Genomic DNA, 24,819 nt, shown 5'->3' on the forward strand with positions numbered 1-24,819 from the left:
TCTCATTTTCACTGGTGGACAGGGTTTTCTTTAATTTTCAAAGGAAATCAGAGGAGGATGTGCATGTTGTGTTTGCATATAAGCTAGTATATCTTGCCTGAAATAGTTTTTTTAGTTAATGTTGCTTAACAGAACTACTACGTGCAAGTTGTGCTATGACGACTCGCTTAAGCAGATGGTTTGTTATCCAACCTTGACCTAAATCACGTGAGAGATTATCTGGATGGGTTTGATCTAACTTGTAGACTGAAAAATTTGGAATCAATACTAGACAAAGCCATCTCTGGGAAAGAGATTGTACAAATTGTATTTGGAGTTGTCTTACAAAACTAAATCCTAGTAAAGAGGTGATTATGGATGTAAATACAGGCTTTTCTCAAAGAGCGTACGTACTTTAAACAGGTTACTAGCAGACCATCTAAACTGAAATGGAAAGCAAACAAATTATCCAAATGATATCCTAAGTAAGTTGCATAAAATCTTCCGTATTATTAAAGCTTCTTAGGACTAACTTTCAAAAAGTATACTGAATCACTAAGTTTATCATAATCTTTAGATAAATGTTATGGAAGATAATAATAGCACTTCAAATTTTAATCATTCTTAGGAATATTAAAGGGTTAAGAGCCTGTTAGACTACAAAATAACTGGTCTGTAGATTTTTTTTTAATTATAATCAGAATTCTGTTCAGGCTAAATGTGAGAAAATAATTGGCAGTCATCAAATTGTGACAGCTTGAATTAGGAAGATTTTTCTTTTTTCCAAATTGCTGTGATTGTCAGTGTCTAAAACAGAGGAGAAATTTCATAGAGACTGATATTGAGCTGGATATTTAAAGAGGTAGAAATGGAGAGTGCAAATAAGTGGAATAGAAACATGGGTTCTTTGTCCTTCTAACAACTGTCTTTTCAAGGATGCCTGGAAGATTATTTTATAGAAGAGGTATTTGGAATGAAGAGCTATGGAATGTATTCAGGTGTCAGCAGTATATATTCAAGCTTTTCTGTAGCTATTTCTTTGTTGGCTTCTATGTAAAATGATTCTTCCATTTTACTGACAGTGGCAGAACTATTTACTGCTATAGATACATGAGAACTTTACATAGGTTTTCAATAATACATTTTGGAAATTTTTCTTTTTAGAAAACATAGACATTGCATGCCTCGCTTAAGAACAGAAGGATAAAATAAGGAAAAAACATAGATTCAAAAGGTTTTTTTACACATTCAGTTTTTCTCATTTTCTTGAAATGTGAAAGCTTGAAAAGTAATGTAGACTAACTCCACAGAATGCTGGAGCCTGCAGGAGGAATTCTGCAGATACTTAACTCTGCGTACTCTTTCATACATTTTGGGCTTGATCTAAAGTCTATTGCACAGTGAAGAGATTTTCATTGATTATAGGTTTTTTTTTTTTTTTTTTGGATCAACTTTCCTTTGTAAGTAGAATGTTTAAAACATTTTCTTAATATTGCATGATTAGTTTTGGCAATAATGCCTGCCCAAATGTTTTTTTTTTTTTTTTGTTAGCTGTGTAGCCTGAAGCTATAGGACAAATACTTGGTCAGGCTTTCCAAAGCATTTCCGTTAACCTAGGATGTGGGCCTTTAAAGTAAACTTTTATTTTTGTTCTTATTAAAATGAACCAAAATTTAAATATAGTGGGCTGTTAAAATTGACATATAGCTGAGTGAGAAGTTAATGCAAAAATCTGATTACCATGCTCACCTGAAACTTGAAGCTGAAGTGAAGCATCGTATACTAGGATTAAACCTTACAAGGAGCAGTGAAATTTGCTGCCATAATATATCGCCATAATGCAATGAATAACTACTCAGAAGAGCGTCTATTCTGCTGTTCCAGGCTTACAAGTTCCAGTATATTATATATACAGCCTACGCAAAGGGAAGGTCAATTCTTTATAAAGTAAGAAAGGATTTGGAGATTTTTCTGGCTTTCACGATATTTTTCTGCAGAGATCAGTACGCGAACAGAGAGTTGTTGAACAGTGCTCCTGTCTCACCCTCCGCTTTGTCCTATCAGCAAGCCTGGCAAGAAGGCTGGATGTGAAGTGGGTGACAGGAATCACTTCCGTGGCTGCAACCCAGGCTTTCCAGACACCCGGCTGGATTGTCCTTAACTACTGACCCTGTTCAGTGAAGAGTGGCTGCCTTCCTTGTGTAGCTGAGTGGGAAGAGCCTGTCTAGTGAGATTACTTTTTTCTCATGGAATTGAAGTATGAGTGAATATCCTCTTCCTTTCCCATATTTGTGTGTTCTATGTGCACAAATTCTACTGAGTAGCTTGCAAATTCCATAATCTTTCCTTCCTCGTGGCCCTGTCCTTCACATGGCTGAAAATACGTCATTGTCTTCATGAATGTCACTGTGTCATGTTGCCTCAAAAGAGATACACTGACACTGCTGTACAAAGTTACACTTGTTACATGGCTTATACATGGCGATAAATGACCCATGACAATAAAGAACCTTTGCTGAAATTCAAATTTTATTGTTACTTTTTTCTAATCAGGAGTCCCTATTTAAACAAGACTGAAATCAGCATTACAGTAAAACTACTGGGGTTGTTAATTCAGAGAATACAATTGTGTGGCTGAGCTAACAAAAGGACTCACTTTTCCCTAGGACAGGAAAGAAGAGAGTACATTTTGGTGAGTTATAAGTTACTTGGATAAACAAAATATTCAGGAAAATCTAGGAGAGAAGTGTATTAAAATATTACATATTTGTGGTATAGTTAATATAGATGAAAACAACTTAATTGTCTTAAGTCTTAATCTTAAGTACTAATTTACACCTTTATAGCCTGGGCAGCTACTCAAGATGGCAAAGGTAAAAAGATTCCTCAGTGAAAATTGCTAGAAATGTACTGGAGAGGTATTTAAATCAGGGTTTTGCTTTTAGATGGCAAAATGAAGTTTACTATTGAAAAAATAAAAACACTTTTGCAGAGTCTTGCTGTGAAAACATCCAGCAGAATAATTAAAATAATTATTGAAAAGTCAAGATTAGTAGAACCTGCATATGGTTGTGTGCAAATTTTGGAGAATGAATTAATCTAAATTCAAGAAATTTCCAAGGCAGTATTTAAAATCATTCATGTTGTCTTTTTAATCTTATGAAGTTAATCTTGCTGCAAAAATCTGACACAATTTCTTTTACGTAACTTTTTGCACAGTGTGACGAGATTCACTTAAGCCATATAGTTAATCTTCTAAATACGAGCTTTTTGAAAGTGGTTGTCAAGCTACAGTAGTCTCTTCCTTTTAATTCTTGCATAAGAAATTGAGCTTCAGAGTCTAGGATTGACTTTAGCATGCTTGTGATGTTAGGACACACATCCTTGTGCAGTCAGTACAGGAACTCTGTTGATCCAAAAAAAAAAAAAACTCTGTTGCTTCCAATGAAGCAATTTTTTGATCCAGATACAATTGCAAAATATAATGTACCAAAAGCAGCATTAATTTGGCATCCATTTGTACATCATAGTTTAGCCCTTTTGTAAGTTCATAAAGAACCTTATGCTTAACTGATAATTGCAAATTTTTGTAATGAGGACCCATGCTTCAGGTTGGAAGCCTCCCTTCTGTTGGGCTCATAACTGCAAATTACAAATAATGGACCTAAGTTTAACTTCTAGGGATTTGGGAATCGCTGTCCTAGGTGCTTATATATATTAATGTACTTCCTCACTGTACCTTTTGCCAGAGGGGAGGGGGGAGAATCCCAACCACTTCAGGTGCCATTGCTGTCACTCTGAGGCTTCCCGGGAGTACTATAATCATGCTAAATTAATTTACATTCTTAAGTTTTTTTTAACTATTTTGAGCATCTGTGTCAACCATGAATTGCACATGAATCTCATAAACTAATACTGTTGTATTACTTGCTACTTTTTATCTATTATGCCACTTCCTTCGAACCACAATTGCCGCTAATGAAAGCAAGATCACCCTTGGCGCTGCTTACATGCTGTGCGGTGCTAGGGAGTTCAGGCAGCGTGAACAGCCTCGAGCCCTAAGCGTGACTGGGAAGGGAGGTGACGCCTGAGAAGTGCTGGTTGAGAGAAACCTTAATGGTGGCTGATGAGGAAAACTACACCAAAGTACTGGCTTGAAGGTAACAGGTAGGATCTTGGGCATGTAACAAGTAGGAATGCAATAGAAAAACTTGGAAGCTTCGTGCTTATTGTCTGAAAAATAATCAGTATCTCAAGAACCTTATCTCTCTTACTGTATAGTGTATATACTCCCACTTTAACCCTCTAATTTCCAGCTTTTGTAGTTTATTTGTGGGGGGGGGACAGACACATAGTTAAACTGATGCATTGTCAACATCCAAAACTAGTGCTTGCCCAAAACTATACAAGGGAGCTATCTGCTTCATTTGGTGGAGTATTATCTTCAAAGCTCATTGACAAACATAGCTGTCATTGAATCCATTGTTTAATTGTTTTAGCACAATCTTTTTGCTCTATAATCTTGGGCAGAGGTTAAGCTGAGTAACAGTGCTTCTGTCCCAGTTCCACTCTCACCTCACCTAATCGTGCCCTTGATTCACCCAGCTGGCTAATTTGAAGCACATCTCCAGATCCCATGCTTCCTCTGCAGATTTTGTCGTTGGGGCTCTCATGGCCCTTGACTCATAACAAGATCCTTGATTTGTGATCCCTCTGCCTGGATCACCTGCAGGACACAAGCGTGGCTTGATCTTGTCTCTGCTGGAAGGAGGCTGGAGGGTGCCTATGGCTCAGGAGCAGAGCTCGCCCTCGGCTGCAGACAACACCAAGCTGTGCCTTGTGAGGAGGTGCCTCACACCTCCTCCTGCCTGAGCCTTGGAGAAGGGCTGTGAGTTATTTACTACCTGTGCTTGCTGTGGCCCTACATTTGCCTTCCAACTGTGTCAATTTTGGTGATGAAAACTTTAAAACTTGACCAAAGAATTTTAATCTCGAGAAGACAGAGGAAGAAGACCTCATCTCAAACAGGAGAGGCAGGGTGGGGTGTTAGGTAGCAAGTGGGACAGATTGCTGATTAAGGCTGCTGCTAATGGAACTAGCTGGGAGGCAAATGTGACCCTTTTTATTAATTTCTAGAGCCAATAATAAGGCAGGGTTAAAAGCTTCCTTCTTTTTGGTGATAAGGGAACAAACTGTGTTCTGTTTTCCTTTGCCAGTCTGAGAGCAGGGCAGGCACAAATGCCTGATGAGAAACAGGGCACATGGGGGTGTTGCATGTAGGTGACAAGGTGACAAGAGAAAGACATTAGTCACAGAACAAGGAAAGGCCTAAGGAGCTACTGATGTGAAATCTCTCGCCTGCAAATTACAGGAAAGTAACCCATTTTTGGTCTTTATTTTGTTTCTTATGTAATAGTTTATCTCCAAAAGGATTTAGTCTAGATTTCCCTGGAGTGACTGAGCCAGTTTCAGAAATCTAGAAAATAAAATCTGACTGAGAAGTTTGCTTTTCCCACCTATACTCAGCTAACCAAATAAAAAGAGGAGTATTTTCTATCTAGGAGAGGTGTTCAAAGTGACCACCTCCCTTCTTCACCTTGGCATGAATCCAGCACAGAAGTTCTGTTTTGTTTTCCTTTATTTCCAGCTCTCATAAGCAAATCTTTACTAAATAAATAAAGGCATGATAAAGGGTTGTGACTTTTTTTTTTTTTTTTAATACAGGAAAGAGGAAACAGAGTTGCAGAGGGAGTTCCTGTTCTGCTGCCCTCAAAGAGAAGAAAGCAGCGTTAGCCTGAGTCTCATGCCTGAAAGAATGAATCAGCTTTCTGGCAGCTTGCGTGAATTCAGATCTTCTGCAGTGGTGAACCTCTGGCCATTAACTGAGACATAGTGTGAGGAAAGGACAGATACCAAGTCCATTCTTAAATGGGTGAATCTGATCAAGAACTCTATTTGGATCCAGCATAGTAAAAATTCCTACTGTAAAGTTTTTCTTAAATCATCTTTGAACTGGGCTCAGTGTTAGTAATAACGGACTTTAAAGTTCATAAGAATGGCTGTTATGAGAACGATGACATAGTCCCAAAGAATACTTTCTCCTATCATTTCTCTCAGGCTTTGTTTTCTATCAGATATAAATACTTCTTGGGAAGGCAAGAATTTAAAAACATTTCCTTATCATGTTTGGATAACACAACTTTCTCTTTCATTGTATTAGGAAGGATGCTACTATTCAAAACCCATATAGAAACCTCCAGATGTTCTTTGATTTCCTCAGAGTCTGGAAAGGTGGTAGAAGCCCTTTCTGGAACAGTCACCACCACTTAGCTTAGAAAAAGTGGTCTGCTACCAGAGCAAATGCTTTTCATCTCATCCTCCCTGCTGAACCAACGGGAAGGTTCAGTCTTACAGGCATGATCAGACAGCTCACAGGGAAAATGCAGAAGTTAGGCTCTTCAGACTGTTGTCTTGTCCCTCCAAAGACAACAAATTTAATGGTTATTTTAAGAACCTGCTCCATTTTTCTGTCCTCTATATTCCTACACAGTTTGAGCGATTCTTTTGTTTGCTTCTTAAATATAATTTATATAAACTGGTTTATGGTAGCTATTTGTATGATCTGAGCATGGTTCTGTGTTATGAATCCCTCCAGGGCACAGCTGGTTGAGGAGACTGCTATCGTCTCTTCACTGGACCAGACCGCAAACATCCCAGGCACCAAAAGTTCACTGCACCTTCAGTTGTGCTAATTCAATTGTTTATGTACCTGTACATAAACAGGATCATGAACAGGATCTGAGAAATGATCTAGTCAAAAAAAAAATCAATCACTTAAAAAACAAGTGATGTGCCCTCCTCTCTCTGATCGTGTACCAGTTCTGCTTAGGCAGCAGCCACACAAACAGGTGAACGGAGTGACCAGGAGGGAAGAAATGAATTGGAAAACCTGCTTATACAGGTTCTGTGACCAACAAATTGTACAATGTGGCTGCACCTGGGGGTCAAGTCTGTAGAATGTTTCCACATTTGTTGTCACAAGTTTAAACCCCAAATTTTGCCATATGAGTCAGGACATGAATCTGGACCTTTAAGGTCTGAGTCAGCTTTGGTAACCGGCTGAACTATCTGTCAGCACTTGTACACTCATTCCAGCAAAAAAACACACCCTAAATCTACATCATGCTTTATTTCTGTTAAATACATTTACATAAAAGATCTCAGCAGTGAAGTCAAGTGTCTTTGAACTATGTTTTCTCAGTAGACCAAATATCAGATACACATGGATCAGTACTTGGATTTTAAGTACACCTGACTGATCAGCTCTTGCAGTAGCTCATACAAGTTTTCAACGTTTCATATTTGAGTTTTCATCTAAAGACTACTATATTTCAAGCAGAGCATACAGTACTTGAATTTCAAGTGCTACCAAAATGTTGGCTTTGGACATGTGCAGTTTATTTTCACATAAAAATTGTCTTAAACTTGTCAAATTTATCTGGTAGTTATCAGAAGCTAACTTTGTAGGAGCAGACACAAAGCAGTCAGGCTCCTTTTGATATTTTCTTTTTGTTATTTAACAACTGTATATAACACGTACAAGTTTAAAATTTGGCTGAGTCTTTTTTTTTTTTTTTTTTTTACACAAAGCAGTCAGGCTCCTTTTGATATTTTCTTTTTGTTATTTAACAACTGTATATAACACGTACAAGTTTAAAATTTGGCTGAGTCTTTTTTTTTTTTTTAACAGACTATCTTTTATTCACAATTCTTCTACAACTTCCAGTCATGAACAGATTCACATTTGAGATCAGCAACAGCACCTGTAACTGAAACCTTGAACATATTTCTCTGACTGAACATTCAAGATACTATTTTAAAGTGTTTCCAAAAAGGGAGTCTTTGTGCTCATTTTCTTCCCTCATAAACAACAGAATGAACAATTTTAATGTTGTTTTTATTTTAAAATACCTAAGTGTACTCTGCTTTTTGCCTGTCAAATAACATTAGCATTTCATTTTAAACGCTCCTCATCTGATCAGGAGCCCCACTAAAAGCGCCATTCGCTCTCGGATGCCTCACCTTAGCTTTGAAAGGGCTGGGAGGGATGGACGCTCTCCTCCGCAGAGCCCTGCCTTGTTAGGCTGCCAGACACAAGAACTTGGTTTAGCGCCTGCTAAGTTACGCTAACCTCCATCCACCCCCGCCCCCCCCCAAAAAAACAATTAAAAGTGGATAAACACAAGAGGACGATTAAGGACTAATGACTAAGACAAAAATATTCTTCTGCTGACTGACCTAACTACCTAACTATAAGCTTATGTGCTTTACTATTTAGGATGAGTAACATGCTTAGCACTACACAAGACCAAAAAAAAAAAAAAAAAAAAAGGCAGAGGAATCTACTTCGTGTGTTTATAAAATAGCCAGCTATAAAACTTGCGATGGTTAAGTATTCTATACTACTTTTATGTGATCTTTTCAAGTTTGTATGAACGTGAAAGAGGGAAAAAGGAGGGAAGGAAAGGAGGAATCACAGTCAGAGCAGGTGAGCGAAGGCAGATTTCAGCCGGGAGCCCTCGGCGAGGGGCCGGAGCGGGGAGCGTTTCGGGCAGACTCCCCTTCACCCCAAGGGCCGCCAGCGATCGCTGCTGCCGCGGCCTCCCGGAGCGGCCTTCGCTCTCCTCCCCGGCCCCCGTAGCACCCGGAGGAGAGCGAAGGAGGCGCGGACAGGACCCCGGCTGCCTCGGAAAGGGCCCCGGCGGTTGGGCTGCCTAAGCCGACGCGGCGGCCCTGCCGCGCGGCCGCCTCGCCCCGGAGCCCCTGACGCTGACGACCGGCTCCCACGCCGAACGGCAGGCGGTTACGGAGCTATCGCTGGAGAAACCGGACTTTGTGCCAGCTGGATGCAGCCGTGACGCGTTTTCATATCGCTTCGGTGTTGCGAGGGGGCACAGAGGACGCGCCGGCCTCCCCCCCCCCGGTCCGCTGCTCGATCCTGCCCGTGAATGAAGCCGGCAGCTGCGCGCGCGCCTCCCGCGCCTCCCGCGCCTCACGGCCTCCCGGCGGCGGCGGCGGCCGCTCGCGCCGCGGCCCCGCCCTCGGCCCGGCGGCGGGCGGCGCGCGCATGCGCCGCACCTTGTTTACCCCGCTCAGCGCGGCCGCCCGCGGGCGGCCGGCAGATGTCGCCCCACGCCCAGGAGAGCGGGCCTCGCCCGGTGGCCGCCAGGTGGCGCCTGCGCCCTCCATTCGCTCGCGAGCCGCCGAGCAGCGAACACCCCAAACAATCCCCAGCGCCGCCGCCAAATTAAATAACCTGCCCGCTCCCAGCGCCGTTCCCAAACCCCCCCTCCGTGGCGAAGTCTCCGGGCCGGGCTGGGCCAGGCGCGCAACCGGCAGCCGGGCCGCGGATATAGGAGCGGAGCAGCGAGCCTGGGCCTCCTCGCTGCCTACGCCGACACTGGGCAAGGTAAGTTAGAAAATGGCGGCGAAGCTTCTGGAAGTTTGGCGGGGGGACTCGGGATCGGAGTGTGTGGCTCGGGAGAGAGGCTGGGGTCGCGCCTGCGGCTCCCGGGCCCGCGGGGACGGCGCGGGGCGCTAGGCCGGCTGGCCACAGAGACTCAGCGCAGTCAAGATGGAGGACGGCGGGGCCGAGCCGCGAAAACACTCCAGCCCCCCGCTTCCCCACCCCCCTTTCCCAGCGCGCCTCGGCAGGGAGGGGGGGAGAGAGCGAGAGCGCGAACGAGAGAGGGAGAGGGCGCCGAAAGCGGCCCCCACTGCCCGCCCGGAGCCCCATTCCTCCGCCCCGGAGTCGGCCGCGGGCGAGCTGGGCCCAGCACTCAGCGAGCTAAAATGGAGAACCACCTTCTCCTCCTCCTCCTCCTCCTCCCCCCTTCTCCCGAGCCGAGCAAGGGCTGCTGGCAAGATGGAGGACTCGGGCATTGTGTGTGTGTGTGTGTGTGTGTGTCGGCGAGCTGGGCCGGGCCGGGCCACTCGCGGGGGGAGGGAAGCGGGGTCGGGGCCGTTGCGGACCGAGCGAGCCGCGCTCGGGGGAGGGGAGAGCCGGGCCGCGCGGCGCGCGCGAGAAAATGGTGGGGCGGCTGGCGCTGCCCTGGGGTCGGGTGTCGGAGGGAGGCTAGGGACTCCCGCACCTGACAGCGCTCGCTGGCGGGCGCTCCCTGCCCCCCGCCTTCCCGCCGCCCGGCAGCTGAGCTCTTCCTGCCAGCCCCGCGCTCCCAGCCACTTCCCCGCAGAGGGAAGTGTCGAGGGCTCAGTATCTCCCTCCTCCTCCTCTCTGCCCCATCTCTGCCGAGGCAATGCTCCGTCTGGGGCAACTCCGGCAGCCTCTCCTGGGCGACTTTAGTGGAGGGCCAGAGAAAAAGAGTTTCCTCGACTTAAGTGAGAGCATGGGGACTGACCTGCGCGGTTCTCCCCCCGCCTCCCTTCGCTGCCTCTTCCGAAAGAGTTGGCGAGCTCCCCCCCTCACCCCCCCCCCCCCCCCGGCACCGCGGAGAGCCTTTGTGGGGCTATTTTTTCCCTCTGAGTGACTTTGGGCGAGCTCCTCGGCCGCTGCTCACCAAGAGGAAGAGTTGTGGCAGTTTCCGTCCGGCTTTATTTTATTTATTTATTTTTTTTTTGTAAAGAAAGGGCAATTGCCAACTTGTGTGGGGGACGCCTGATGCCGGCAGCCGCGTGTTGCTGGAGCCCTGCTGGGCTCTCGCCGGCTCCGCGGGGGGAGGGGAGGAGGAGGAAGAATGCTTCTTACTGGGGGGTTTTGGCGCCACTTTTGTTTTAGATAGTGCTCCTCTGCCCCCCTCCTTCCCGGCACTCACTGAACTGAGCTGAACCCTGCCCAGGTAGGAAGCGAGAGCTTTCCTGGTGTTTTTCTTTCCTGGGCATTTATTTTTTCTGTACGCCTAAAAAATACAGTTGTTGACGTGGTTAGGAGCTCGTTAGGGACGGGAGATCAGGAGCGAGTGGCGGATTAGAGGAGAGCGGTAGCAAATAGTTGGGCTGAACTTGGAGGCCTTGTTTTTCATATGTTCTTCTGTCCCTGCGCGAACACACTGCTCGTTTCTGGTGTCTGGGTTTATCGGGTTTGAGTGTATGCATCGATGTCCTCGCTCTCTCCGTGGTCTGTTTCTCCATGCCTTCATAGCCAGTCGCGTTGTATAATCCATCCGTCCCGTAAAAACCTGGGACCTCCCTCCCCCCACCCCCCCGAGAACATAAAAGGTTCTTAACTCTCGGTGCTTTTTATTTATTAATTTAAGGTCGTGATTTAGTGATTACTTTGTTGTCTTCCCACGAGATGCTGTGTTCGGAGTTATACAAACTTTGAACAACCGCCGAGTCTTGAGTTGTAGCTACTAGATTTTTTTTTTTTTTTTTTTTTTTTTTTTTTTTTTAATTCTTGGCAGGCCGGTTAAACTGATTGCCCCCCCGCCCTTCACTTTAAGTTCTCTCTTCCCGTATGCTCGCTGGAGCCACACCCTATTGTGTCCGGTCTCATCGGGCGCTTTATCTGCTCCTTTGACCCCTTTATTTTTCCTCGCCGTCCCCTCGGAGGAGCGTGCGGTCCGGCCGGCGGCTCCCCTCCCCGATAAGGCTGTAACGAGGGGCCCGGGAGGCGGCGCGGCGCGGTCCAAGTCGCGCCTTTCGGCGGCCGCCGTCTCCGTCGGCGGGGTGAGGAGGGGCCATGTCAGCGCCGCGATCCCGCCGGCGGGGGCCAGGGAGGGGTCGGGTTACCGAAGTGCGTCACACGCGGCCCCGCCGGGCCTGCTCGGGAGCCGCGGCCGCTCCGTGCTTTCGCCGCGCTCGCCCGCCTCCTTCGCGCCGCCTCCCATTGGCCAGCGCTCGGGCGGGAGGCGGTGGCTTCCTCCTGCGCCCGGGGCGGGAGCGCGGCGGGCTGGCGGCGGGGGCAGGGGCTGCGCCCGGCACGTCCGCCGGCTTACGGACAGCCGCGCTTTCGGCGTAGTTTGTATTTACATTCAGAAAACACGGCTTTCACAGCTGGTACTACTTGAAATGTGCTTAAAGCGCAGCTGTTTCAGAAAGCCGACTTCAGCATAAAGGTCACTTGGTGTAAATTACTTCCATATCTTCAGAATTTCGTTGAGTTTTGTTAAATTAGAAGGTGAGGAAAACGCCTTTTGGATCTGTTCCCTCGAAACCATTGTAGGATTGTTTTCATGCTATCTGAGAGTTTTGTTCAGTCTTGTAAATAAATAATCAGACTACGGTTCCTACCATTTCCTGTGGTAGAATGTTCTCCAGGTATAGCAGATCTCACTATTAATTCTTGCCAATTGATGACTTCTTTCTCGTTTACAATGCTTAGCCACTTGAAATGACTTTCCCTCTTTTCCATATACTCTTCTCCCTAAATGCAATATTCTTATTTTGACTACTCTAGTGTTTTTCTGGTACTGAACTTAATAGTTTAATGTAAAAATGAAAAAAAAGTGGAAAACATCCACCATGTTGTAGGCATAAGCCTTAATCATTTTTGCTGCTTTCAGCACTTGAGTTGATGGGATAGCATCCCCGTAACTTTCTGATAAGTTAAATGAAGACTAAGAAAGTATCAAATGATACAGAGGAGAAAAATAATTCTTATTTGCTCTCTCCACACATCCTGCTTTGTGACCAGTGGGGCTGCAAAGGTTGTTTTGTAGCAAAACCAATGATATTTTGTTATATCATGTGCAGGTGGATTTTAAGCAACTTGTGGGAGAAGTCTGATTTTTGTTGCTGTGGTGAATTTAACACTGGGTGTTACATTAGCTTAAATACAAACAGACATGAAAACAGCCATGTGGATGGGGTTGAGTGGGAGAGGTATTCCTTAATTTTCTGGAGAAATTTCCTAGTGCTCAGATAACTCTGGCCCAAGTATGAAATATGGGAGTTATGTACGTGAATCTTTTTCATCCATTTATAGCTTCAGGAAGATAACGCTGAGTAAAGTTAATCTTCCCTGTCCCTACAAGGTCCTAACCACATCAACAGCTGTTCCTACACAGATCATTCCTTTTAGGCATTAAGTTTTTTTGGTATTTTACAACCAAAAGCATTAGAAATTAAAGAAATTATCATTTGGTTTGAATAAGTTCAAATTAATAATGCTATGATGCTTCAATATACCAAAAGTATTTGAGAATTGTGTAACAACAAAAAGTTGCAGTAGCTTCATTACAATATTTTCAGTTAAAAAAAGTGGCGTGCTACTTGATTAAACAGCATTCTATTTTCAAAATAGCAGGATTCAGTTAACTGCCTTTTAGTCTTAACTCAAATTCCATGAATATATCACATTGTTGCTTTACATGTTGAAGTTCTTAAAGACAGAAATGTATGGAGGGAATTAATTTTTGCTTGGAAGGGGAATAAATAAAATCTGACAGGCGGTCTCTTTAGTTTTGCTTTTTTCAGTAAGACTTATAAACAAACTGAATCCCTTTAAAAAAGAAATAGAGACAGCTTCTCTTGAATATTATATGCTAGTACAGTCTCTTATAGGAAATAGCTGCAGGCTATAAGCTGCTTGAAAGTGAGTGCTCTCCTTGGTGGAAGCAGCTGCATTCAACTTAATCAAATCATGAAGTAGTATTTAACATATCAGAATGTTATGAACTTATTTTTATTAGACTGCTTTTTGTCATTTAAGGTTCAAACTTAATATGATCTGGAAGTCCTGACTTGCGTCATCTTCATTTGTGCTGCTACTGTGTCAGTTGTCCTACTGCAAGGAAATGTTACAAGAGATGAGGTTTTATGGAACTGAGTGGCAACATAAACAGGTTTTAGGATTTAAAGTAACCCTGAACCACTTGGTTTATTTTTGTCAAATGAATCCCCAAAAGTAACTGAGTATTCTGGTGGTTACTTAAGTGTCTTGGTTGTATCATTGGAGTGCCATGTTTAGTCAAGTAAGATGGGGTTTTGAACTCTGGTACAATCTTTACCTACAATGTGACCATTCTTAATACCTCTCCAATTAACGCAAAAACCTCAGAGAATATTGTGAATGTAAATTTCCAGAATGTTACTGTGAAGAATTTTTGAGTGAGCAATCAAGAATGTAGCAGAAAAGATAAATAGAGATGTTGTCTCTGTCAGCTAGATGCTGGAGTTTCTAGGAGCTTCTTCTGCTTCATTAATTGTCTGTAATGGAAAGAAGTGATAGAAGCTTAATATTCTCAATAGCATTTGAAACAGTTATATTTTGAGAGACTTCTGTATGGTCCTCAACTTCCTTATATGAGAATCACTGATGAAGTGGAGAGAATGAAGTGATAATCCAGTCCTTGGGAAAAACAGGGTGAATAAGAGAACAGTGGAATTCTTAGTTTGGAAAATAGGAAGCTTATACACGGAAAATCTGTAGAAAAATGGACAGAGCTCTTTTCCATATGTGCCACAAAAATTTAAATGGTGCCACTATGTAGGCTTATTGCATAGATTTATATTCAAAGGCCATCTCACATCTAGAGCCATCTCTGCTTCTGAAGTAAAAGGGTAAATATATGAAGGAACCACTGCTCAGTTCCATGGCTGCTCTGTCACTGGCCCTAGCAATTTTGTGGTCTGGTCTGACCTGTCCCCTTCCTTCCCCCTGACCTACTCCCATTTCTGTCCTGCTGGCTATGGACATAGGTGGAACTAAATAAGACTACAGGCAAATCAGAAGTCCTGGTTAAGACTTAAGATTTATACCTATCAGGAAGTTTGTGCCCTGTTGCTTCCTTTAATCTGTTGAAGATTGAGCTCCTTCTGGAGCAAGTTCTAGAGCCTCAGAGCTAATGGTAGCCGTTTAATATGGCCTTAGGTAGCTGCTGTTGCATCAGCCACCCCTGCACTCCAGAGGGCGCTGCTGAGGCTTTGAAAGAGTTTCCATGGAAAAGCCATGTTGGGAGGGTAGTTTGTGAAGGTAGGGAGTCTTGACTTTCTGCTTTAGTAAAGTAACTTTTGGTGGGGGGAATCTTACGGTAATCATTGCAATATTCTGTTAGCATAACTGAAGTTCTTGTGCTAGCATTTTTTCTGTTAAAAGGGTTATTTCTGGAATAAAATGGTTAAACTCTCCTGCTTTTCTGTGAGCAATTTTCATATTTGAAGATTGGTTCAGTGACTTGGGTTGGATTTTTAGATTAGAAGAAAAATCTAAGTTTTTAACATGTCTAGTGGTTTAAGACATGTAACATGTGGTTTAAGGGTGGGCCTTTAAATCCAATGTGAATTTCAACAAAATCACATATTTGCCTACTAGTGATAAAATAAAAATCTGTGTTTTAAGAGCTGAGGATTCAAAATATGTTTTTGTTGTTTTCTTTAAATTATTATCTCATTTTGCAGTTCATGAGAGTCCAGTGAAGTTGGATCCCCCCCTTCCCCCCCCCCCCCTTTGGAGAATAATTATAAAGTAATGGAAGCTTCTGAAGAAGGCTCGCCTCATTTATATCACCATGGTCAAATTTAGAGCCAATATTGACTTGTACGATTTGGGAAGTTTGAGGCCATTGCCTGATTGGATTCTATCTTGTGGAAAACATCTTACTGTTCACAAAGAAGTTTTTATGTTGATAGCTCTTTATCCTTTCAGTATTTTTCTTTTATTCTTTTTTCTTTTTTTCTGACTATAAAACTTCTGGGAAAGAAGGAGAAAAGTTTGATGGTCAGGATCACTAAGACTAGACTGAAGAGTCCTAAATTTGGCGGGTTATGCCATTGCAGTGTTTCACAGCGCTATACTCTGCTCTTTGGTATCTTTCTATTGTCAAGTATTGCACCATTAAGAAAATGTATAGATCTGAGATACTGGGTAGAGAAGAAGGGAGAGTGGAGAAGAGTTTCTGTTGTCTCAGTAACTTCTTTTTCCTTAGTTGGTCCGGCCTAAGTAGGGATCTGGCACCTAACTGAAGAGTAGAGAGTATGGTGGGGGGGGGAAGAAGAAAAAGATCCTAGAGATTATGCCAACAGCCCCTTGGCTTTTGTGCAACAGTTGACTCTTTTCTAGCTTTTACTGGCTACAGAGACACAGGAGGGAACCAAGTTTGTTTTTTAAGCTCTTTTATCCCCCTCTGAGTCAGAAAATAAAGCACATCTAGAACTGTAATTGTATGCTGTTACCTTTTGTCTTATGTGGCTCCTGCTGAAGGAAATGAGAAGTAAGCTGTCATGTAACTGGTTTATCCAGATACGTACTTTATTGTTGTCTCTACTATAATTTTTTTTGACTGTGTAGCTAGCTGTAACATTTGCCCCGATCCTCTGGAGGGGTAATTTTTGTAAAACAATGTGATCAGAAGAGTCAGTAAATATGAGAAGATTGGCATATATTGAAGAGCAGATTGTGATACGTGGTTGAGATGATAACCACAGTACCTGCCTTAGAACACATACGTAGAAAGGAGAACATGTGATGTCTGGTGACATCAATACATGTCACCATTGTAAATGTGACATTGTATTTACTTATGGATTGGAATTTGATGGTTTATTAATCTTGACTTTATGCAACTTACTATGCATTTTATTCTTCTATATTTTTGTTATGATTAAGGGTAGTCAGTGATTTAGAGAAAGGGAGTTTACAAGGGAATTTACAAGCTTGCCTATAGTTTCTTGATTATATTTTGGAAAAGTTTTCTTGTGTATATGTGTGTGTGTGTGTATATATATATATATATATATATATATGCTGATATATTTTGGTCTGCATTATGTATGTCTACTGTTGTCTAGATTAAGGAATTACAACTTAAGTGCAAATTTCAGGATTTTCTATTAGCAAATCATGAAAAGAAATAAAATATACTGAAATCTTGGAACTCTCAGAAGATTTTCAGAACTGACCACTTAAAAAGAAACAACAAACCTTAGGAATACATGTTCTGTTTAGTGGAGATTACGTTCCAGTGTTGGCATCAAGCTGCTGCCAAGATTTGGTGAAATGCTGCTCAGTTTTTGGCCAGTGAATGAGTTCTATGTGATCCGCAGGACAACTAACCTTACCTGCAGCTTCCTCCTGAGTTTCTTCCTCTCCTGGTACTACCCCATCCCCATTATGTTACAGGCACTGTTTAGTGTGTACACACTGTCAATTCAACACATCTTTGGAAGACATGGTGCTGTCACGTTGAAAAGGTGGCTTAATGCACTGTTTTTTTTCATTGCTTAAAAATTGTGATCTCCCTGGAAGGGCTTTGATATTTTTGATTTGAAGGTAATGTTGCAGTTCTTGGCTATGATTAGATTGCGTGGGGTTTTTTTTATGTGTTTTTAATATAAAATAGGATTTCAGCCTATGTTTTATGGAGTGCTTTCTTTACACTATCTTATCTGGGGATAAAGATTGAGTTTTACTTTGTTTTCAAATAAAAATAAGTTGCTTGGGATAAGGCTTTTCTTTCTCTTTAATGCAATTATCTGTTACACATTTAGGTAAAACTTCTGCTTAATTCTTTAAGAAAGGACATTTTGGAAATTAGGACCATACCAAGTTTTAGTAAGCAGATAATATGCAAGTAATATAATTGAAGATATTTTTGTGAGAGTGTAATCTTACATCAGGGAATGTTCAGTATGAGGAAAGTTTTTACAGAGTGGGTAGGTGATTTGGGAGGTGGTATTAAAATCTGTATTTTTTATATGTTGTTTTTATTATCTGACGATGGGCAATTTAATAGATGGGTAACTGAAGGTTAGTAAAAAACAAAATGTAGGTAGTAAATATCAGGAATACAGGTTTGTAATTCATGTAGCATGGGGTTAGGTGTCTAGTTCTCAATTTTTAAGATGATGCTATGTGACATGAGCTCTGGAATAAGGCACATTGGATAGTTATGGGTAAAGTGGTCAAATAATTTAATTTGAGTAATAAGGAGGCACATCCTGACTACAGGCAGTATTTCACATTTTTATTTCTCATCTCATTAGAAGCAGAGAATTGAATTAATTGTAATGTTTCACCATGGGAGAAACCCGGGGAAACTTGATAAAAAACACTTACATTAAAAAAAAAAAAAAAAAGAATGACCAGTGACTGCAATCCAAATGGTAGTGCTGTGCTTGTGGAAGACAAATGGGAAGTGAAATTGATGGAGACTAACTGCTTCCATTTTTTCCTCTGAAGCAATATACAGAATAAATACAATTTTAATCAAGTTGAAAGAATACAGTTTTCATAATTTAAGATTTGTAACATAAGTAGTTTTCAAATGTTATTATTTTGAACTATCTTCTGTGAAGACTATATTCTTGTAGAGAAATTCCAATTTGGCAAACTGTCATACACTGTTCTGTGTTGATCGTTGCTTTATGTACATCTTTGAAAACTGGATCCAAACTACTTTCTTTTAATTCTTCTAACATGAAATAAACTTTTTGGTCTCCACACTTCTGTTTTAAACTGGCAATTGCTTCATAGAAGTAACACTACAATGAAAAGATCATGTTTTCTAGGTCACAGAATCATGTAGGATGGAAGAATCCTCTGGAGGTCTTGTCCAATCTCCTGCTGAAAGCCTGTCCAGTTAGATCAGGTGCTCAGGAATTTATCCAGTCAAGCTTTTAATATCTCAAAGGGCAGTTTCCCTGTTAGTAAAAAGTAATAGTAGACAAACAGTAGACTATCAAAAGATAGTTTCCCTGATCTCTTTGGCAACCAGCTTCAATATTTTTGTTGGAAGGTATTTTTTATTTCAGTTCTTAAGTTGTCTTAAATTATTAAAAATATTTTTCTTCTCTTGAAAAGAAAAAGTATGTTTGGAAAGTACTCCTTGATCATGGAGGTTCGGGAAGCTGGTGACCTGGGTAGAGCTGATTGTGTTTTTTTTATTGGGAATTGTTGGGAGAAAGAAGAAAGACCACAGAAACAACTGGGAAGATTTTTTTTTTTTCGGTATGTATGTACTTTCTTCTTCCCTCTGATCCTAATTATTATCTTTACCCCTTCGTACTTCACTGGTATGTCCATGACAGGGCCTTTCAAATAAAATTTTCTTAATTCTAAGCAAGTCTCCTGTTCACTTAGGCATCATTGATAAACCCATCAAAAAGGTTCTTAAATGCTCTTCTTACATACAGTTTTCATATTTAAACAGTGGACTTTTTTTATTCCTTCTCATAAGTATAATTTCAAGAAATATACAGCTCATTTGAAACTATGGTAACCAGAAAGGAAAGATGCACAAGTGTCTGGATTCCATCTGTAGTATAGGTCTGTCGTTACTTGCATGAAAAAGTATTGGCCAAAAAAAAGCGAAACTGGCTTTTGCATATTGATCTACCAAACATGAAAATGGTTTATTAGAGCAAAATTTTCAAAGCAAGTGCTTTGATAATGCAGGAAGAGTGTTTGTTGTTGAGTGTGAGATCTTTTTGTTTCTTTCTTTTGCTTTTTTTTGTTTTGTTTTGCTTTGCTACCAGTTTACACTTTATCTCTGATACTGTGTTTGATTTGCTCTTGTTTTATTAAGTGGGCTTCCAGTTGACTTATTTTGATAAGCTCTTATTTTCAAAAGCAATGCCTTTACACCTATATTTGCTTAATTAAAAAAAAGTCAGTTAAAATGCAACGCTGATGTAACAATGTGTATACCATATTACTGCACTACTGATGCATAGAGCAGCGTTTTTTAAGCTAGAAGACTTGCAGCTTGATGGCTGAAAAATAATCAGCAAAATCAGCCTCTGGGCATTTTATTTATTTATTTTTTTGCTTCATTGCATTGTCTTAGTGGTTATACTGCTAAGTTTCTATTCAGTGATGTGGTAGTATTATGGAAGTTAATAAAGTTTTGTACTTGGAAGTGAGTATTTGTGCCTTAGAGCAGCATTCCCTGTGACAGATTGTACACATCAGTCTGATATAAAGGTGACAAGCATCTTAAAAAAGATCTCTGGCTCAGTTGCACTATGGATAGAAGAATATACCAGAAGTCATCTTTATGTGATGTGGGCCAGGCATTAAGATTCTTCATATTTATCTCCAAATGCAGTAATACTTGATCTCTGTAAATCTGAATTCATGGTTTCTCTCCTCTGTGTGTCAAGGGGGTATAAAATACATTAAACGTACCTTGAATACAAAACTAGTTAGGTAAGTTTTGTTTAGGGAGAGGATTTATGTGTTCTTGCATAATTCTGTCTCCAAAGGAGAGGAGCCTGGAAAATTCTAAGAGTTCATTCAAATGAAGGATTGAGTCCACATTTTTAGTAGGGAATTTAAGAAACTTCATTAAGTTTTTCTTGTTTTGTTTTTTGTTTTTTAACATTAAGCAGTATTTGACAGCATGTATGGAATTAAGCATCCTAGAAGATGATAATGAGTTACCCAGATGAAGGAAATAATACCAAGGAAGATAGGAAAGAGAAGCGTAAGAATATATTGATGCTCATTACGACCATTTTGATAAGTATATTCTGTGTCTAGTTGCATCACTTTGACTTCTCTATTGAATCCTGACATATACCATAACTGTATCAAGTATGAATTACTGCTTTTATGTAACTCAGTCTTGGAATCATTGTCTTACCAGATGCAGAAGGTATTAATATTTGACTAAAATGTTTGAGGAAGTGGTTTTTTTTTTAATCAATTACTAAAGCCTTTTGAGATGATCCAGAAGAAAAAAAGAGGATAGAAATCAGGCTGGTAATCCAGTGAAATTTTTTTTTTTTTTTTTTTTTTTAAACTATAAGGAGCATAGTTGATGGAGAGAATAATGATTTGAACTGGCATGAAAGAGCAGAATTGGGTGGTTACATAACTGGAAGTCATTTTAGATCATACCTCCACATGCAGTTGTTCCCTCCCTCTTTTCGTACTCTTCTTTGTAGTTCTTCTCTTCAAGCCACTGAAGTTATGCCTTCATGATGTAACTAAGTCAGTTTAATGGCTAGCTGTCACTGAATGGGTGGTCCTATGTCTGTGTCCTGTCCGCATGCTTCTGTGTCCAGACCACGTGCCTTTTTTATTTGCCTTGCGTCTGTGCTTACACTTGCCTGAACCTTATTGGTGAACTGGCATGAAGAGCTAACCTGAAGAAAAAGGAAGTAGTTTTCTGTTTGTTTAAATCCTTGTGGAGTTGAATGGTGCTGCTGTTTACAGGGGAGGGTGCAGGAGTTTTTGACCAGCAGGAATATAGGATTGAGTGGGGCAACCCCTTTCAATAGTTGGAAGTTTTGTATCAGTTGTCTAGTTGAACAGCAGTGGGAATGCAGCTCCTGTCGTTTGTTACTCTTGTACCTAATCTCAGCTTTAAAAACTGTTTGGGCTATATGCCAGTTCCAAAAGCAATTCCGTATTTGTTGTGATCTGTGTCTTTTCCTAAAACGACCCAGTTAATCTCTGCAAGGAAATTCAGGACTCTGCTGTTGATTTGTATTTATTTATGCAGACAAGAAGATTATGTTGGTTTTTCTTTAGTTTCAGGCCATGTGCTTGTCAGAAGTTTCACAGGTGTTGCTTGGATCATTGGAGATTGGAGAGAGAGTCCCCTCCCCCACTCTGTCAAGATTTTCTTCAAGTCTCAGCATGGCTATTGGTACATCAGATGCTGTTGGTCAAAATCCTGCTAGACCTCCTTTCTCAGCTGGATGCTTATCAGCCTGATGTGGTTAGATCTTATGAGCCTTTACACTCAAGTTTTGTGGTTTAAGGGTAGCGCTGCTTTTATGCTTGGGGGTTGTCTTTGGCCTTTTTACAGACTGGACCATCCTGTATGATAATTTTGGGTCCCATCCCTTGTAACTAATGAAGTTTTTGGGGAGATGTACTGTGGTTGCAGGTCACAGTCTCCAGGAGCATTTCATAATATATCAGACACAGCCTTTTTTTTTTTCTTTTTCCTTTTCTCGTGAAATATTAATGTTGTCCTTCAGAGATGCTGAGAAATAGTCAGTACTGAGAAATGGCCAAAATAATGCCTGAATACATTGTCTTTGTAGAAGGAAGTTTCTGTGTGAAATAATCAAACTGACAGCTACGCTGTATGCTGTGTTTTGCTTTGTGAACTTGTTGCCTAGTATTGCTGACTAGACTACAGGAAAGCCACACATATAAAAGGAGATTTGGAGTTTTGTGGAATGTGTGATGTCAAACAAGTTCCTTAGATCATTTTAGATTGTACAGAGGATTAAAGAGATTCAGGTTGTTCAGTGTCCATTTATATTGCCCTTATTGGAACAGGAGGCACTTTTAGATCTTGTATTTGCAGAAGGCAGTGGGTGAAGAGCATAGCTGATGGGAACTGGTTCTCCCAATTTTGTAGGTGCTCCTTAGAAACACTACTGTTGTGAATTCAACTGCAATTGCCTGATCTATGTCAGTTTCTTTTTACTGCTGTTAAAATGTTTCTGTGGGATTACCCAGCTTGGAGGAATGCCAAAATGAGTGTGTGGGAAGACTTAATACTTGCTACTTACATAGCATTTTGTATGTTCAAAGTCTTCTACGAATATTAACTAATCTTTATTTAAGATGCGAATCCGATTTCTGTCAATATAAATGAACAACAGCCAGTTATGACCTGTACTTTTTTTGATGCCAAAAGAATGAAATCTGTAACTAGTGTAGTTAAGAGTAATCTTTATTATCCTATTGGTATACTGTTTTTGTCATTCTGCTCTTCTGGTTTGTTATGGTGGAAAAAGAAGTTATGAATAGAATATAGTACTACTCTTCAGGCGGTCCCTGAGCTGTAGGATGCTGACTGCTGAAAAGAGTGACATTTCATTTTGTGTGTGATATTTTGATCTTTTCTTCAGCAGTTCTTGTTTCTACTGTATTGAGGTTTGTTTCTTTCCAGCCGTAGCATATTCATAACAAGTAACATTGCAAGAAGAATGTTAATTCTGAGCTTGCTTCTTAATAACTGTCATTATTTCAACTTAAAACACAGTATTAAGCTGAAAATGATTTTAATGTCTTAAAGCACACCTGTGCTAAAAAGCTGTTAAGGTTTCCCTTGTCTATGTTCTGGCATGTTAATGGTGATTTTTAGTTAACTGATTATTATGTGTAACCAGTATACCAAACTCATGAAGCTGCAAATGTTTTGATAACAGCAAAGTTGTAAACAAAACTAAAGTAGCTATGGACATTTTTTTTTTTCTAGGATTCTGTGTTCTTCTTTGAAACTTAACATTTGAAAATTAGTATTATGCTTTTTATTGTTGTTTATGCTGTTGATTAGCTAAAATTCGACATGTTTTCATGTTAGACATCCTGACTTGAGCAGTTCTGACCTGAACTTCAAGATGTCATTTCAACTTTTCCTTAAAGACCTAGAGAGGAAAATCTGCAAGAGCATGTCTACACAGTAAAATGTATGCTGGAAACAGATGCTTTACTTGGACTAATAGAAATAATCTCTCAAACTGTGACCAGTTAGCATAGGTAAGGTATTAAAGGAGCTTTCCTGTTTCTGGCATCAAGGCTAGCCTGGATACTCTCTTGTGACGTTGTGTTGCATCTTGGAGATACGTACAGAGCAGTTAGGAAAATGAAGTGGTGGACAGGGCATATGACTCTTAAACTTTAGCAGGGGCTTGAAAGAGAAACTTTCTAAAAGAATGCAACAAAATTAAGTCTGATATATGGCCTCTGGTAATACATAGAGTGGCTTTCAGTGTTTTGAGAACAATTACATTAGTCTGTAAGCAATTAAGCGTTTAACTTGTAACCCATTAAAAACTGTATACTTCAGAGGCAGCATGAAAAATGGTCTATAGAAGTGTGTTAAATCCTGTGCTCCTTTTTACTTCTTTAGCCAAATACTCTATTAAATTTACATTGATTGTTGCACATTAATCTGTTGCTAGGTTCATGAGTGTTTTTTCCTTTGTTTCAAGGTTCAGTAGCTTTAGAAACTCGAATGGTCTTGTCAGTTTAGACCTTCACTAAGAGACTAACATTTAGATACCAATTTAAAAAAGTAATATTTAAAAACAAATGTGTAAGTAATCCATATGCTGACCTAGTACTGCTTTTAGAATTGCAAACGTCTGATCTTGGGTAAAACAAATAATAAATTTGTGTTTCTGTTTGGTTATTATCTAACAATGCTAGTGGGAACAGGTCTGGTATGAGCACAGTCTAAAATTTGAATTTTGTTTGTTTTCTGGTAATGGCATGATTTTGGAAGATATGCAGATCAGTGAAGAAAATCATTAGAAATAGAACTAGTTCTCATTAGATACTCATACAATATTAACTACTCAGTGATGAGTTCAGTCTGTAATAAAGCTAGTTCTCTTTTTTTATATAGAGTAATGGCAGATTCTAATCATGTTTGTTATCCTGAAGGAACATTGTAGTAGTCCTAAATATGACCACTCTTAACTGTGTTTGGTAAAATGAGCTGGTGGTTCTTTATTCAGCAGGGATGTAATGTGTTTCTATTTCTGTCACATCTGTGCTGCTTACTTTGCCATTTTATATAGGGTTTAGGCAAAAGTGGTCAACTGTTGGCTTGTTAACACATTTATTCAAGTGCCAAGGAACAGAATGTGTTCAAAATCTTTGTTATTTTAAGAAAGCAACAAATTGGGGACAGACTTTTGTTTCATAGATGGCTAGGTAATATTTGATAGTGGTGTTGGGTGCTAAAGTGAGTAATGTCATCACAGTGCTGTAAAAAGAGACAGTAAATTAGATTTTGAGCAGACCGCAACAGCTTTTGTACCAGTTTTAGTCTAGCAAAATTGCCTGGACAACTCCCTCTTCCTTTGACGTAACTGGATGGTGGATCACATCTGTTGCAGTGTCGCACTGGTTTTGAAAAGGGCTGTTTGCATGTACCAGCTACAGGACTCCTCTTGAGCCAGTTCAAT

General features: G+C 40.8%; 1 protein-coding gene across 3 annotated transcripts in view; it reads left to right on the forward strand.

Moving 5' to 3' along the window:
- Window positions 1-9,243: 9,243 nt before the first annotated feature.
- Window positions 9,244-24,819, forward strand: part of STAG2 (STAG2 cohesin complex component) — an 81,270-nt gene continuing 65,694 nt past the window's right edge. For all 3 annotated transcript variants that reach the window (XM_062584301.1, XM_062584303.1, XM_062584302.1), the window contains exon 1: window positions 9,244-9,448. The gene's annotated coding sequence lies outside the window, so the exon portion shown is untranslated. The remainder of the gene's footprint in view (window positions 9,449-24,819) is intronic.

Source organism: Rhea pennata, chromosome 11 (assembly GCF_028389875.1).
Source record: "Rhea pennata isolate bPtePen1 chromosome 11, bPtePen1.pri, whole genome shotgun sequence".
Taxonomy (NCBI): domain Eukaryota; kingdom Metazoa; phylum Chordata; class Aves; order Rheiformes; family Rheidae; genus Rhea; species Rhea pennata.